This window comes from Leiobunum rupestre, chromosome 2 (genome assembly GCF_980474605.1).
Source record: "Leiobunum rupestre chromosome 2, qqLeiRupe1.1.hap1, whole genome shotgun sequence".
NCBI classification, from domain to species: Eukaryota; Metazoa; Arthropoda; class Arachnida; order Opiliones; family Sclerosomatidae; genus Leiobunum; species Leiobunum rupestre.
The window spans coordinates 41,477,971-41,491,614 of NC_143385.1; the positions used below are offsets into that span (position 1 = coordinate 41,477,971).

Sequence of the window (13,644 nt, forward strand, 5' to 3'; positions counted from 1 at the left end):
GGCGGCGAAGCCCGTAATGTAGTCTGTCTCGTGCATAGAATAGGAAGAGTCACACTTATGTTAAAATATTATACACTTATGCTGAAACTTAACTCAACTCTAACCTAACCTAACCTAACCAGACTTGTTGCTAAATCACTTCTATTACTTAAAATCACTTTTTTAAATTATGTCACTAAAAGTCACTTTTTAAAAAACCAGTTATTATTATTTATAACTTTTTTAGGATTTTTGCGTGTTAAATATTATTTGTATTTAAAAAATTATCTTCTAAACTATTTAAAAACCAAACTGAAATGAACTTCGTGTGCTTACAAGTCACTCTGTTGACTTAGCCCAACAACGAATTATGTATAACATAGTTTTAAAACGTTTTAAAATTATGTTATACATAATAAAATTATTTGATTGGATTTGTTTTAGCGAAAAAAATATTATATTTTCTTAAACATCCCGCTAGTTACTAATTCTGTAGCCCGTTCATTTTGGCACTGCAACCGCGCCTGTAAGGAGCTTGAGCATTTGAATTCGTCTAATTTTGTGTTTTCGAGCTCGAAAGCATTTTTTAAACTTTTAACACCTTGGTCTTTCTTCTTTTTTAGTAACTTTTCAGTCACTATTTTCGAAATTGTTAGTCTCTTTAATCACTAAATGTTGTTGTGTGACTCAGCAAACCAGCCGGCCTAACTTAAACGAACCTAGTAAAATCAGAAGTAAATGAACCGAAGTTATCGGAGTTTTCCTTATGAAAAACGAGTTAAATAAAAGCTATTTTCCATCCCCATCTTTTGACGCGATAAATTGCACTTTTGAATGGTGGTTATAGCTATTTCTATGTATAAAAAATGGTTTCATAAAAACCAAAACGTTAGTATTCGGCCTAGGAGCGCGCAAAATTTCAAATTCGAGGTCAAAATGTAACTTCATAACGAAAACACCTCCAACATGGGGAGTATAGCAGTCTAATAACTTCGGTTCATTTACTTTTTTTTTTAAACGCAAATAAATATATTAATAAGAGCACTATTCCAAATAAACGAAAACCCGCCAATTGGGCTACATACAAAAATATTCATAATATAAGTAATTCCTATAAAATCCTATATTATCCAAAATGTCCTATAACATTATATATTTTTAACAAAATCCAACAAAAGGCCTATAAAAGCCGATAATTTTGATATTTGACCCATTTCAAATCCCGCCACTCACAAGGAGAGTACCCGAGGTGTTTATTGCCGATTTAGTTCAAAGTCGGCCGTAATGTATACCTATATGAGATATAAAATTTCCCAAAAGGAGACGTTGCACTACCCATTCGATTTGCCATGGCAACCGAAAATGGTTTTGACCACATACAACCAAAATAAGATTTTTTTTCTTATTTTACCCAAACTTTGTTACAAATTTACCATAAAAATTTTTCAATTTACCCAAACTTGATGAAATTTACCTAAATGTGGTCCAAATTTCACATTTCGTGATTTTCAAAAATTTTCAAAATTTCGTAGCTAGGACCCTGTGAAACCGAGAAAATCCCATGCTTTTTTAAATGGAGATTTTATTGTTTTAAGTGATCAAAAACATTTTCGGTTGCCATAGCAAATCGAATGGGTAGTGCAACGTCTCCTTTTGGGAAATTTCATATTTCATATCGGTCTACATTACGCCCGACTTTGAACAAAATCGGCAATAAACACCTCGGGTACTCTCCTTGTCAGTTAAATTGCTAGATTTAGCTATAGGACAAATTCATATACCAATTAAGTCATTCTAGTCTATACTTTGGTTATTGTTAACATGGTTAGCTACTAGTATATTTTTGTGATAAAATGGTTCAATAGTTTATTAAGTGAAAATCAAAAATTTATTTATCTAAATATAGATTTTGTTTTTAAATGCATAAAATTAGTAATTAAAAAGCATATATAGTCCTATAAAATCCTATAATTTTGTAAAAAAATAGTCCTATAAAGTCCTATATTTTTAGAAATATAATCCTATTTTTCCTATAAAAAAATTTAGGTTTTGAGTGGGGGCCCGGCATTATAATTTAAACACATTTTAGAAATATTTACTAAACCCGGGTACACGACGAAAATAAAACGTGTTTAACCAATACTGAAACGCGCTGTGAGCATTGTCTAAACACAATCATTGGTTATCGTGCACCCTGGTTTTCATAAATGTTTGTCCAATTTTCCTCTAATATACAAGTCTTAGGAACATTTCAATACTACCGTTTTCGCTTATTGTATTATTAATTTTCTCCTATTTCTTCTCCCCCCCCCCATTTTCTTCCTATATATTTTTCTATATTTCACTGATAAATTTCCTATAATTCCTTTAAATTAATTTAAAATATTCTGCGGTCACCCTGCACTATTTTTAAAATTTCTAGTCACTTAGATCACTAAATTTTGCTGTGTGACTCAGCAAACAAGCCTTTCTAAACTAATAAAAATATTATAATATAATAAACGCATATAAATATATTAATAAGAGCAGGATTCCAAATAAACGGAAGCCCGCCAATTGGGCTACATACAAAAATATTCATAATATAAGTATTATTATCATTCAGTCGTTACCACATCGTCGCTTAAATATTACGAAACTGAAATGTAATCTTTGCTGCGGAAAACTCCTTATCTGCATCCCATTGTTTATGGCGTCAAATCAGCGGGCATTGAAAGTTAGGGGGCTTCTTGGCGAGTGTTTGACCTTATTATTGTTTCTACTGGGGACGAAGCGTCGCCTAATCTGGCCAGCCAGAACTCGCAAATCCTCCCAGAACTCATTCGTCTGCGTTACCCTTTTCGGCTCCTGTGTACAGGGTGCTTCTGTCTGGAACGATCAGGCCGATGTCCCAACTTTACACTTTTTTTAGTTCAGATATTCTTCTCATTTAACAACAATTTTATGGTTAACTTATGGAGCATAGTTGAAAATCAATATTGATTTAAATAAAGTATATTATTTATTAAAATAAAATGCAAATTTATCTTTATCTGGGAAATTTAAGGTGGCGTTAGGTTTAAAAACGTTCCATTGTTGGAACATTGTTGGAACATTTTGGTTCAAAATTGTGGTTCAGTGTCACACTTTGGTTTACAATTGAGGTGCAATATTTGAACATTTTGGTTCACAATTATGGTTTAGTTTTAGAACAATTAAGTTCACAATTGTGGTTTAATGTTTCGACATTTTGGTTCACAATTGTGGTTCAATGTTTGAACATTTTGGTTCACAATTATGATTTAGTTTTAGAACATTTTGGTTCACAATTGTGGTTCAATGTTTGAACATTTTGGTTCACAATTATGATTTAGTTTTAGAACATTTTGGTTCACAATTGTGGTTCAATGTTTGAACATTTTGGTTCACAATTATGATTTAGTTTTAGAACATTTTGGTTCACAATTGTGGTTCAATGTTTCAACATTTTGGTTCACAATTGTGATTCAATGTTTGGAAAACTTCAATATTAAAATATAAAATATAAAACAAAAAATCACAAAATAAGTCAGGGAAAATCTCCGGAGATGGTCAGGGAACCCTGGAAAAGTCAGGGAATCTGAATGTGAAAAAAACTGAGGCAGCCTTGTTATATCCCAAATTCTAAAATACATTTAAAAAAAGCTGTTGATCCGTCAATTGGAGACACCCTGTATATGTCGCTTTACATGGTGTAAGAGCGGTTGTGCAATGCACTAATCCGTCGGCAGTAGACGCGTCAGAGTAGATTAACAGACAGCGACGAAGCGTAACCCAATTCGCCAATGGCCGGTCGCGATGAGGAGTTATCTCATAAAATTGAGATTGTAATCATAAATGTAAAATTAATCCGAGGGGAAAATATAATTCTTTCACCACTAGAGGGCGCACTCCCCTTCTTTTATTATTACGGCGGAAAAAATCCGCAGCGTGACGCATCGCTCGGGATTACGTATCGGAGAGAAAGATGTTTCTTTATTTTGGAGCGAGAGGTGGCCGGGAGGTGGTAATTGTGACCTCCTGATTTCGTTTAATTTATTTTGACTCCCGTACGATTACTCTCAAAGGGGGCTTTACAGGGGGGGAAGGAATTGAAAATAAAAAATGGACCGGCAATTCCGTCATCTAAGAGCAAAAATGTCGCAACTTGGAAAAAGGAAGATTCTATGTGGGCGTGGTGGAGTGACCAGTATTTCCTTGTATTTCAACCAGGGTTGGCTGATTTAAATCAATTTGTTTCAAATCAACTGTTTTTTGTTTAAATCATTGATTTAAATCACTTATATTGTTAGTTTATTTTAATGGAAGAATAATTTTTAAAAATGGCAGAAAAAGGTTTTTAAAAAATTAAAATAGAAAATTTGAGCAAACTAACATATTAAATAATAATTAAATCAAGATTTCATTTAATTCAAGATTAGCTAACTGATGCAAGTAAAATAACCTTTAATTATACAGTAAAAGAGAAATTAATTGTACATAAATCAATAAAATTAAAAATTCCGATTTAAATCAAAAACATCGATTGATTTGATTTGTATTAAAAAAAATCAAAAAAGTGCCAACCCTGATTTTAACAAACTTTAACATTAATATTTTCCAATAACACAAGTATGCATAAGCCAAAGCACGTGCTAATAGTCGCATTTAGATTAGACTTATTGACTAACATATTGGTCAGGGTTTTAATGGACATATCTCTCGCAACATTTGAACATTGGCTGATCTAGGAAGTAAGCTACGTAGGACTAAAGCTTGCCTGTAATTTGGGAGGGTGACCATTGCACATTCGCCTCGCAGCGAGAGGACCCGGGTTTGATCCCAGTTTGTAGCACTCGGTGAAAACTCACCACAACTTTTTCCGCGTTGAGTTTGCAAGCAGTGGCGGCGCCAAGAATTGTCGCGAGGGTAGGCAAACCAAATAAATGGGCCCCCGACGCGGGACCCCCCTTTTCTCAACGAAATGCTTCAATAAAATAAAGTAGTGATGTACATGACGAACAAAAAAGTTCTAACAACAGTAAAACGAGTCCAAATATAACAGAACTGGTTTTATTTACTAGGAGATACCTCAGAAATTTCTAAATACATTATCGACATTTGTTTCATTGTTATTTATAAATAATTTTATCTCTTGGGACGATTTTGAGACCCTTTCTAGATCAATTTGGGGCCCCTTATAGAGTGATTTTGGGGCCCCTAAAAATTTTAAGGTAGGCAGTGGCCTATCTGGCCTACCCCCTAGCGCCGCCACTGTTTGCAAGATCTTTCATCAAAGCGGTGCATGATGTTCATTTCTAAAGTTACGGTAATACGTAACACTATAATATCAAGTTAATTTTAATATTATAATATCGAAAAGTTATGACCGTCCCGATTGCAAGATCGTCCAATATTTAATTAGAAAACGTGTAAATTTAAATTAATTTTGAATTTTAAGTAAATTTATCATTTAAGTCAGAAATCCTTTTATTTTATGTTAATGTGCCATTTTAAGTCAGAAATCCTTTTATTTTATGTTAATGTGCCATTTTAAGTCAGAAATCCTTTTATTTTATGTCAATGTGCCATTGTAAGTTAAAAAATAATTTTATTTTATGTTAATGTGCCATTGTAAGTTAAAAAAAACTTTTATTTTATTTGAATGTTCCTTTTGAGTTAGAAAGCATTTAATTTTAAGTAACTAGAAAACGTTTAAAACAGCCCCAGTTGAAAATCGAAGAGTTACGTAGTTTTGAAACTCAGACAGCGAAATTGATGAATCCTCGGTTTATCCGCCCCCCTTTAAAGCATCCCTGTCATCCCCCCCACACGCGCAATCCCCCCTCCCCCTGTTTTCCCCCAATTTGATTCTGAATCATCGCGATGAGGAGAAGCCATCTTCCGCTGGCCATCTCATCGAGGGCGCTCCGGGAGAGTATAGGGTTATGCGAGGGAATGGAACTCAGGCCACTGGGGCATCCCCGACCCCGCGTCACGTCCGCCCCTCGCCCCCCTCTGGCGTTCCATCAGTCGGGTCCCATCGGATTTGCGTCCGCAGTCCACCACATCCACGCTCCTCCGCAACATGTGTTTCGAAAGTTTATCTTTTAGGACGACAACGTTTTCTTAGCGTTCGGTCGTCTAGCCGGAATTATAACGTCCCTGCCGGATGTACAAGTCGCAAGATGCTCCGAGCGAGATTCGGGCTAAATTGCCAGTTTCTAGTCAACTTTTCCACCCGTGTCTACGTCCGATTTAGAAAGTTTTGAGTGTCGGCGTGGGATATGTAAATTGCGCGAAATTGTAGTTTTTTTCTGATGCTAAATATTTCAAATAATATTCTTCAAATTTGATTCCGGCCACTGAAGGTGTATGGTGAGTAATATATGTCATGAATTGCTTCCAGTGGTTTCGATGTTGTAGATACGAGAAGGGTTTGGACTAGTATTGGTTTTAATGCTATAGTTCATACAATCATTTATTTATTTATTATGTCCTTAACATTGATATTGACTAGTATTGGTTTTAATGCTATAGTTAATACAATCATTTATTTATTTATTATGTCCTTAACATTGATATTTATCTTTTAACTCATTGCTGTATTTTGCTAGATTCTTTTAAAAATTTATGTTGAGAAGATTTTTAGCTTTTTTAGCTAGGGTTGGAGATAAGGCACTAGTCACGGCATTTGACTACTAAAATAAATGCTTTGACTACTAAAATAAATGCTTTGACTACTAAAATCAATGCTTTGACTACTAAAATCAATGCTTTGACTACTAAAATCAATGCTTTGACTACTAAAATCAATGCTTTGACTACTAAAATCAATGCTTTGACTACCAAAATAAATGCTTTGACTACTAAAATAAATGCTTTGACTACTAAAATCAATGCTTGGACTACTAAAATAAATTCTCTGTCTACTAAAATTAATCGAAATCTGGGGGCTCACTAGTCATTTTGATTAGAGAAAAATTTAATTCTCATAAAAAATGCAAATAAGGCGTATCATACATTAATAATTCATCAATCTCATTTTGTTTACAAAAAATTGTGTTCGTCCAAAGTCATGTAACTCAAGTGATAATAAACTCCTATTTTAATTCTGACGGGTAAAGCAAAATGTTGGCTGTCCTTCTGGTTTTTATACCCCCACTAGTCAGTGACTACAAAAATAAATTAAGAGAGGAGGCTCACTACTCAATATGACTACTAAAAAAATATACTTATGTCAAACCCTCGTTTTAACTTCTACGAACTCGTTCCGGGAGTGATTCTATCAACATGATCTTGGTTTTGGTTAATATTCGATAAACCGTATTAAAAGTCTTACAAAATTAGAGAAATTCCTATTTCAGCTCTCCTGCAATATATTTGTAATTTATTAAAGAGTTTTCGGATGCATAGAAGACTAAATTCGATTATATCTAAGGCAATTCAAGGAAGTTATTGATTCCGTTAGTTTTCTCGCATTTTTTTCATTTTATAACAAGTATTTGCAATGTAAGATTTAAGAAACTAATTTCAATATAAGAGAAAATCTGTAACTGTTAATTTGGCTTTATAAAAACTATTAGCAATATATTTTTATAACGCTAAAATTAACAGTTAAAAATTATATTCGCAAAATAAGATAAATTGGTAACTTGAAATTTTATGCTTTAAAAAAGCAATAATTTTTAACTATTAATTTTCGCTAGTATATCCCTAATGTTATCATTAAAAGGTCTTAAGAAGCTATTTCATTTTGATCATCAATCAAACTTTCACTTTATTCTCGAAATTAAAAATGTTACTTATTCAAATTTTGGGGGAAATTTAGATAATAGTTTTTTGCGATTACCTCGTCGAAAAATAACTATTATTTTTCCTTTGCTAAAATTTTTAATTTTGGTTAGTTCATCTTTTAAAGAGTATTCTTCAAAGAAAATACATCAATATCATTATTATTTCATTTTCAATTTTAATCGTTGTCTAGTACTCCCACATTCGAAGATATTATTTATCATTTTCGAAATTTGACTCTGATATTTAACTAGGCTATCACATCGGGTCGAATTGCAAAATAAATTAATCTGAGTAAATTAAAGAATGCATTGACTATATTGAGACAAGTCGTGGGTATCGGATACTGATTTGATACGGTTTAAGGGAAAGTAATTAATTCCACCGGGGATTGGGAACAACGATAAAAATCGACTCAACAATGTAGTCATTAATCATTATCCCTAAATATAATCATAAGTGTATAATGTTTTAACATAAGTGTGACACTTCATATTCTTCACATACAAAAGTTTTAGTGAGACCTATTCACAAAACAGAATTACGGACTTCGTCACCGTTTTGCGTCCGCTTGCTAACGCGTCACACGTAGCCTTTGACAGCGCCTCGCTAGGGGGAGATTTTCTTCTTGTGATGACGTCACTCCGTTACTAGCTCTCAGAAAAATATTATCCAATGTGACAAACTTATGGAACATTATAATAGACTGACTTATGGGATCAATAATTAGTGTTGCTTCATATTTGTAACTATATGGGAATAAAAAAATTCTTCGTCGTCTTTAGCTGTGTCCTGATTAACTACTTTGATTTTATAGGTTATACCAAGAATGTATTTATTTATACTCAGGGAGAATGAATATGTCGAGATTATTTTTAAATATAATAAATTTCTTAATTACGAGAAAAGTATCTAAGTCGTAATTATTTATGAGTATATTATTTCATTAATGGAAAATGAAAATATCTTAGAAATATTTACTTTTAACGTTTTCTGAAACATATTTGACAAAGGCGATTTTACGCCTAAGGCCCCCAGATTTAAGGGACCCCAATTTTACACTTGAGGGGGAGGGTGCAAATATAACATATTATGTTATATGCATTTAATCCTATATGTTATATGCATTTAATCCAATATGTTATTTGAATTTAATCCTATATGTTATATGCATTTAATCCTATATGTTATATGCATTTAATCCTATATGTTATATGCATTTAATCCTTTATATTATATGCATTTAACCCTAAATGTTATATTCTTCTTTTCCCTATATGTCATATTCTTCTTTTCCTATATATTATAAATTTCTAACACTATATATTATATCGTGCTTTTAATGTCATACACTATAACGTTGCCCAAATAAAGCCGTGTTAAATTAACCGTTAAACGATGTCGACTTTAATTAGCAAACTAACCTTCTTAAGCAAAAAAAGAATTATATGACTGTCAAGTTTCTACCATTCTTTTTATTTATATTTTTTATGAATAAAAATACGTCTTATATTTAAGATGAAAGAATGACAAAAAATAGCGAAGGATCCGCGTGTTAAGCGATTTCGTTCCACTTTCTCCGAGAAGATGAGGACGCTAGCAATGCCGCTATTCGCCGCCAGCGGGGTTTCCCCGACATCAGTCTTCGCCTTCCCACACTCGTACATGATATAACACACAGGCTACGATACCCACGCCCTCTGTCTTTCGAGAAACGGAGTCACAGGGCCAAAGTCCCACAAAAAAATATCTCTTCTTTTAAGAAAGAAAGAAAATGATGGGTTTTTTACTTCTTAATTTTTTTTTCTGTCGGTCTGTCTGTCTGTCTGTTGGAAGTCTTCCTTTTTTTAACTTGGCGTAATGTATCTCTTATGCGTTGCTATTTGAAGAAGCGTTTTGATGTTGTCGTGATGTCTATTAATTAATTAATTTGTCGTAAGATTTGGCATGAGTAACATTTACAAATAGTACAGATATAAATTTTTGAAGCGAAGCTAGTCCAATTTTAAATATGGTACAGATTTAATATGGTACGGATAGTAATTATTGAAGTGTAGTGAGGGCAATTTACATATGGTACGGATAATAGTTATTGACGCTAAGCGAGCGCAGTTTACATATGGTACAGATAATAATTATGGAAGTTAAGCGAGCGCAGTTGACATATGGTACAATACCACATATAATAATTATTGAAGCTAAGCGAGCGCAATTTTCATATGGTACAGAGGTATAGCCCACAAGGCGGATTCGGTTCATTGGGACCTTTTGTTTTGTTTTTTACTTCTGCCCCGAGATATAGCAGGGTACGCAAAAAAACGTTATACCTAAACAAAATTGCTACAGGTGTACTAACGGTAAGGTTAGGTTAGGTTAGGTTAGTCTCTCACTTCCCTAGGGTGGCGCGCTTTTATAAATATATTTATGCTTTGAACTTTTTATTTATATCAAGAATACAATAATTCGAACAATTTCATATTTAATGTGAATGGTTAAGTTTGTAGCAATTGCGACTTCTTCATTCGAACTCTCCTTTGTGAGCTATTTTCTCCATTTTAGCTAACTGGCTCCAATAAGACTATCAACACTTATTTATATAAGAAGTAAACCTATTTAAAAAACGTCTCATAAAAACGAAATTTGATGTACTATAAAAAATAATATAAACGTGCAAAATTGGGCTGTAAACCGCACAATTGGGGTATTTTCGATCGATTGGGACTCAATGTTAAATCGTTTTCGAACGAATGGGATTTTGGTCGAATGGGACCAAAGCGGTACAGATAATAATTATTGTAGCTAAGCGAGCGGAAGAATTGGCTTTTTAAACGATGCCACTGATATTAGCTTCACTTTCAGGTCGCTAGAGACATCTTAATATCAATTTCGTTTCATTGACACCCGGTCCCATCTCCGAACAGATGTTCGGTATCAGATCGATGTCATTGCGCTGTCAGCTCTGTTCTTCGTAGAGTTCTTAATTTAATACCGCCAGGGAATTCCCGCCGCGGCAAATGAAAATAAACAAACAGAAAATTTGAAATGTTGCACATGTTGCCTCTTGCTTTTGTCAACGAATGACGCAAAGGAAACGTTCAATATTAGAAATTAGTCTCAGAAAATTGCTAAACGCGTTATTTCAAATATATTGAACAGTGAGTTACAAGAGCTATCTTATTTAATAATTGACCGGGTTAATACGAAACAGAATTGATAGGACTTAATTGAATCTATTAATTATTATTATAAATATCAATTAATTATTGTGACGAGTCTATAAACAGCTTTGTTGGTCTTAGCCAAACAATGAACAAGCATTTTATTAAATTTTAAAAACTGTGATGTATTTTGTACAAATCCAAATATTTTATACATTTAAACCCATATTTTGGAAACCCCTTACACGCATAATTAAAATATAATAATAAACACGAAATAAATGCGTAAGTAAAAGGTTTATTTATTAAAAAAACCGGCTATTGTTTCGGCATAACATTATGACATTGTCACTATTTGAGATAACGGCATAATGTTATGCCGAAACTATAGCCGGTTTTTTAATAAATAAACCTTTTACTTACGCATTTATTTCGTGTTTATTATTATATTTTAATTATTTTATACATTCTTATCAACACAAATTTTTAATTAATTTTTTAATTTAAAAGTTAACCCCAAAACCTTTCCGTTAATTTAATTTTTTTTGGCCCTCTTGATTGGATTTTAAGATTTCAAGGTAGGCTATGACCAAATTTACCTACCATATCGAACTGATTTTTAATTCCATAACTCTTTATTTATATAGTTTTATTTATTAATTTAATTTGGTTTATTAAATTTTATTTATTTAATTTGGTTTATTAAATTTTATTTATTTAATATGATTTATTTAATTTTATTCATTTAATATGATTTATTTAATTTTATTTATTTAATATGATTAATTTATTTATTTTTATTTCTATATCGTGCCTTTCGTATATATAAGTATATATATATATATATATATATATATATATATATATGGCATATCTAGATAGATAGGTAGCGGCTAAAGCAGACGCTATTAGTTTATCTCATCGTTATTCGTAAATTTGACTTGATAAATAATAATACTAGCATTTTAATATAATTTTTGAATAGCTTGCTGATATTTTGATAAGTTTATGTAAGAAAAAACGTTCTTATGACTTTCAATTTGGCTCTAGCAGACGCTAGATCTTCGTTGCAACCTCGGAGAAGCTATCGCCTTTACGCCACCTAGACTCGTTTCGGTCGCGAATATTGAAATTAATTGAAGCATATTCTTCTCTAGTTGTATAAATTGAATTTCATGCCCATGGTTAAAATGATAATAATATTTAAGTAACACTACGGATACTTCATGGTTTTAAAAACATTACTTTCATGTTACAAAACGTTAAAATTCTGCGAGCTTTTAGATTTAGCGCTTGACAAAGGGGTCACGTACCCGAAAGCTCGCAAGTATCCGTAGTGTTACTTAAATAGTATTATATTCTTATCTACATTTATACTATTTTTAATAAAACAATCGAAACTATCGTAAAGTTTCGGAGTCAAGTATAAGACAGTTTCGAAGACAAATCAATATTGTTGTTAGCTATCCGATTCGTTCGACTAGTTTGTGCCAAGATCTTTCCGGAATCTTAGAAACGTGTTCCGCTTACAAGTGAGCTTCGAAGGGAATCTAATGAAAGAGACTGAATGGACGAGGAAGATGGGCACTGTCTCCGGAGTGATTCGGTCGGGGCCCGTCTCTTAATTAGATCTCGCCAGTCTGAGACGGGGCTACCGCGCAGACACTAAAGACTGGATGGTGGCGTGTCCGGGCACCAAACAACAGAACGCCGAAGACATTATAGAATTAAATGGTCTAGGTTCCTTCCCAGACATTACAGCCCCCAAGCATTCCTCCGGGGCATCTTCAACAACGCGCGCTTGTTGCTACGTTCTATCACAAGTACATAGAATGTTTCTCGAAGGGAGAAGTAATGCTTTCAGCTATTCAGGTTATTCAGCTTGTTCATTTTCAGATATTTGAATATAATCAGATCAGGTTTATCTGATTTCAAATTGAATCTGATTTATTATATCAAATAAATTATCTGAATTGATTTGTTATAACTAATTTTATCAGAATCAGGTAGCTGAACAGTTAGTAAATATTAGATACAGTTAGGTGAACAGTTAGTAAATATTGATTTCAAATTGAATCTGATTTATTATGTCAAATAAATTATCTGAATTGATTTGATATTACTAATTTTATCAGAATCCGTTAGCTAAACAGTTACTAAATATTAGATACAGTTAGCTGGACAGTTAGTAAATATTAGATACGGTTAGCTGAACAGTTAGTAAATATCAGATTGAGTTACCTGAACAGTTAGTAAATATCAGATACAGTTAGCTGAACAGTTAGTAAATATATATTATAATGGATGCAATTGTAAAAAACAGCGTTTATATTTTTGAAAGAAATTTAATCGAGTGATATGTAAAAACTGTGCTCTATAAATAATTATATGAGTTTCCAATTTTAATTTTGAAGGTTTCTAGTTCAAGCGCGCGCTGCACGCGGATTTAAGGGCGGAGTTATTCTGAAACCGATTAAATCTTGGCCCTTTTGTTCAACCCAAAAATCTTTCATATATAAGCCATTTTGGGTAGTGATAAAATTGAGTATTATTAAAAACAATATAATTTTGGGTAGTGATAAAATCGAATATTATTAAAAAATAATTTTGATTTTAGGTAGTGGTAAAATTCAGTCTTATTTGGGATTATCGGTATTGGTAAAATTAAGTATAACTCGAAAATTGTTCATCTGTAAGACATTTTGGCTAAGTGATA

General features: G+C 32.7%; 1 protein-coding gene across 7 annotated transcripts in view; it reads left to right on the plus strand.

Moving 5' to 3' along the window:
* sick (sickie) overlaps positions 1–13,644 on the plus strand; it is a 363,513-nt gene that overhangs the window by 151,918 nt on the left and 197,951 nt on the right. The gene's annotated exons all lie outside the window — the stretch shown is intronic.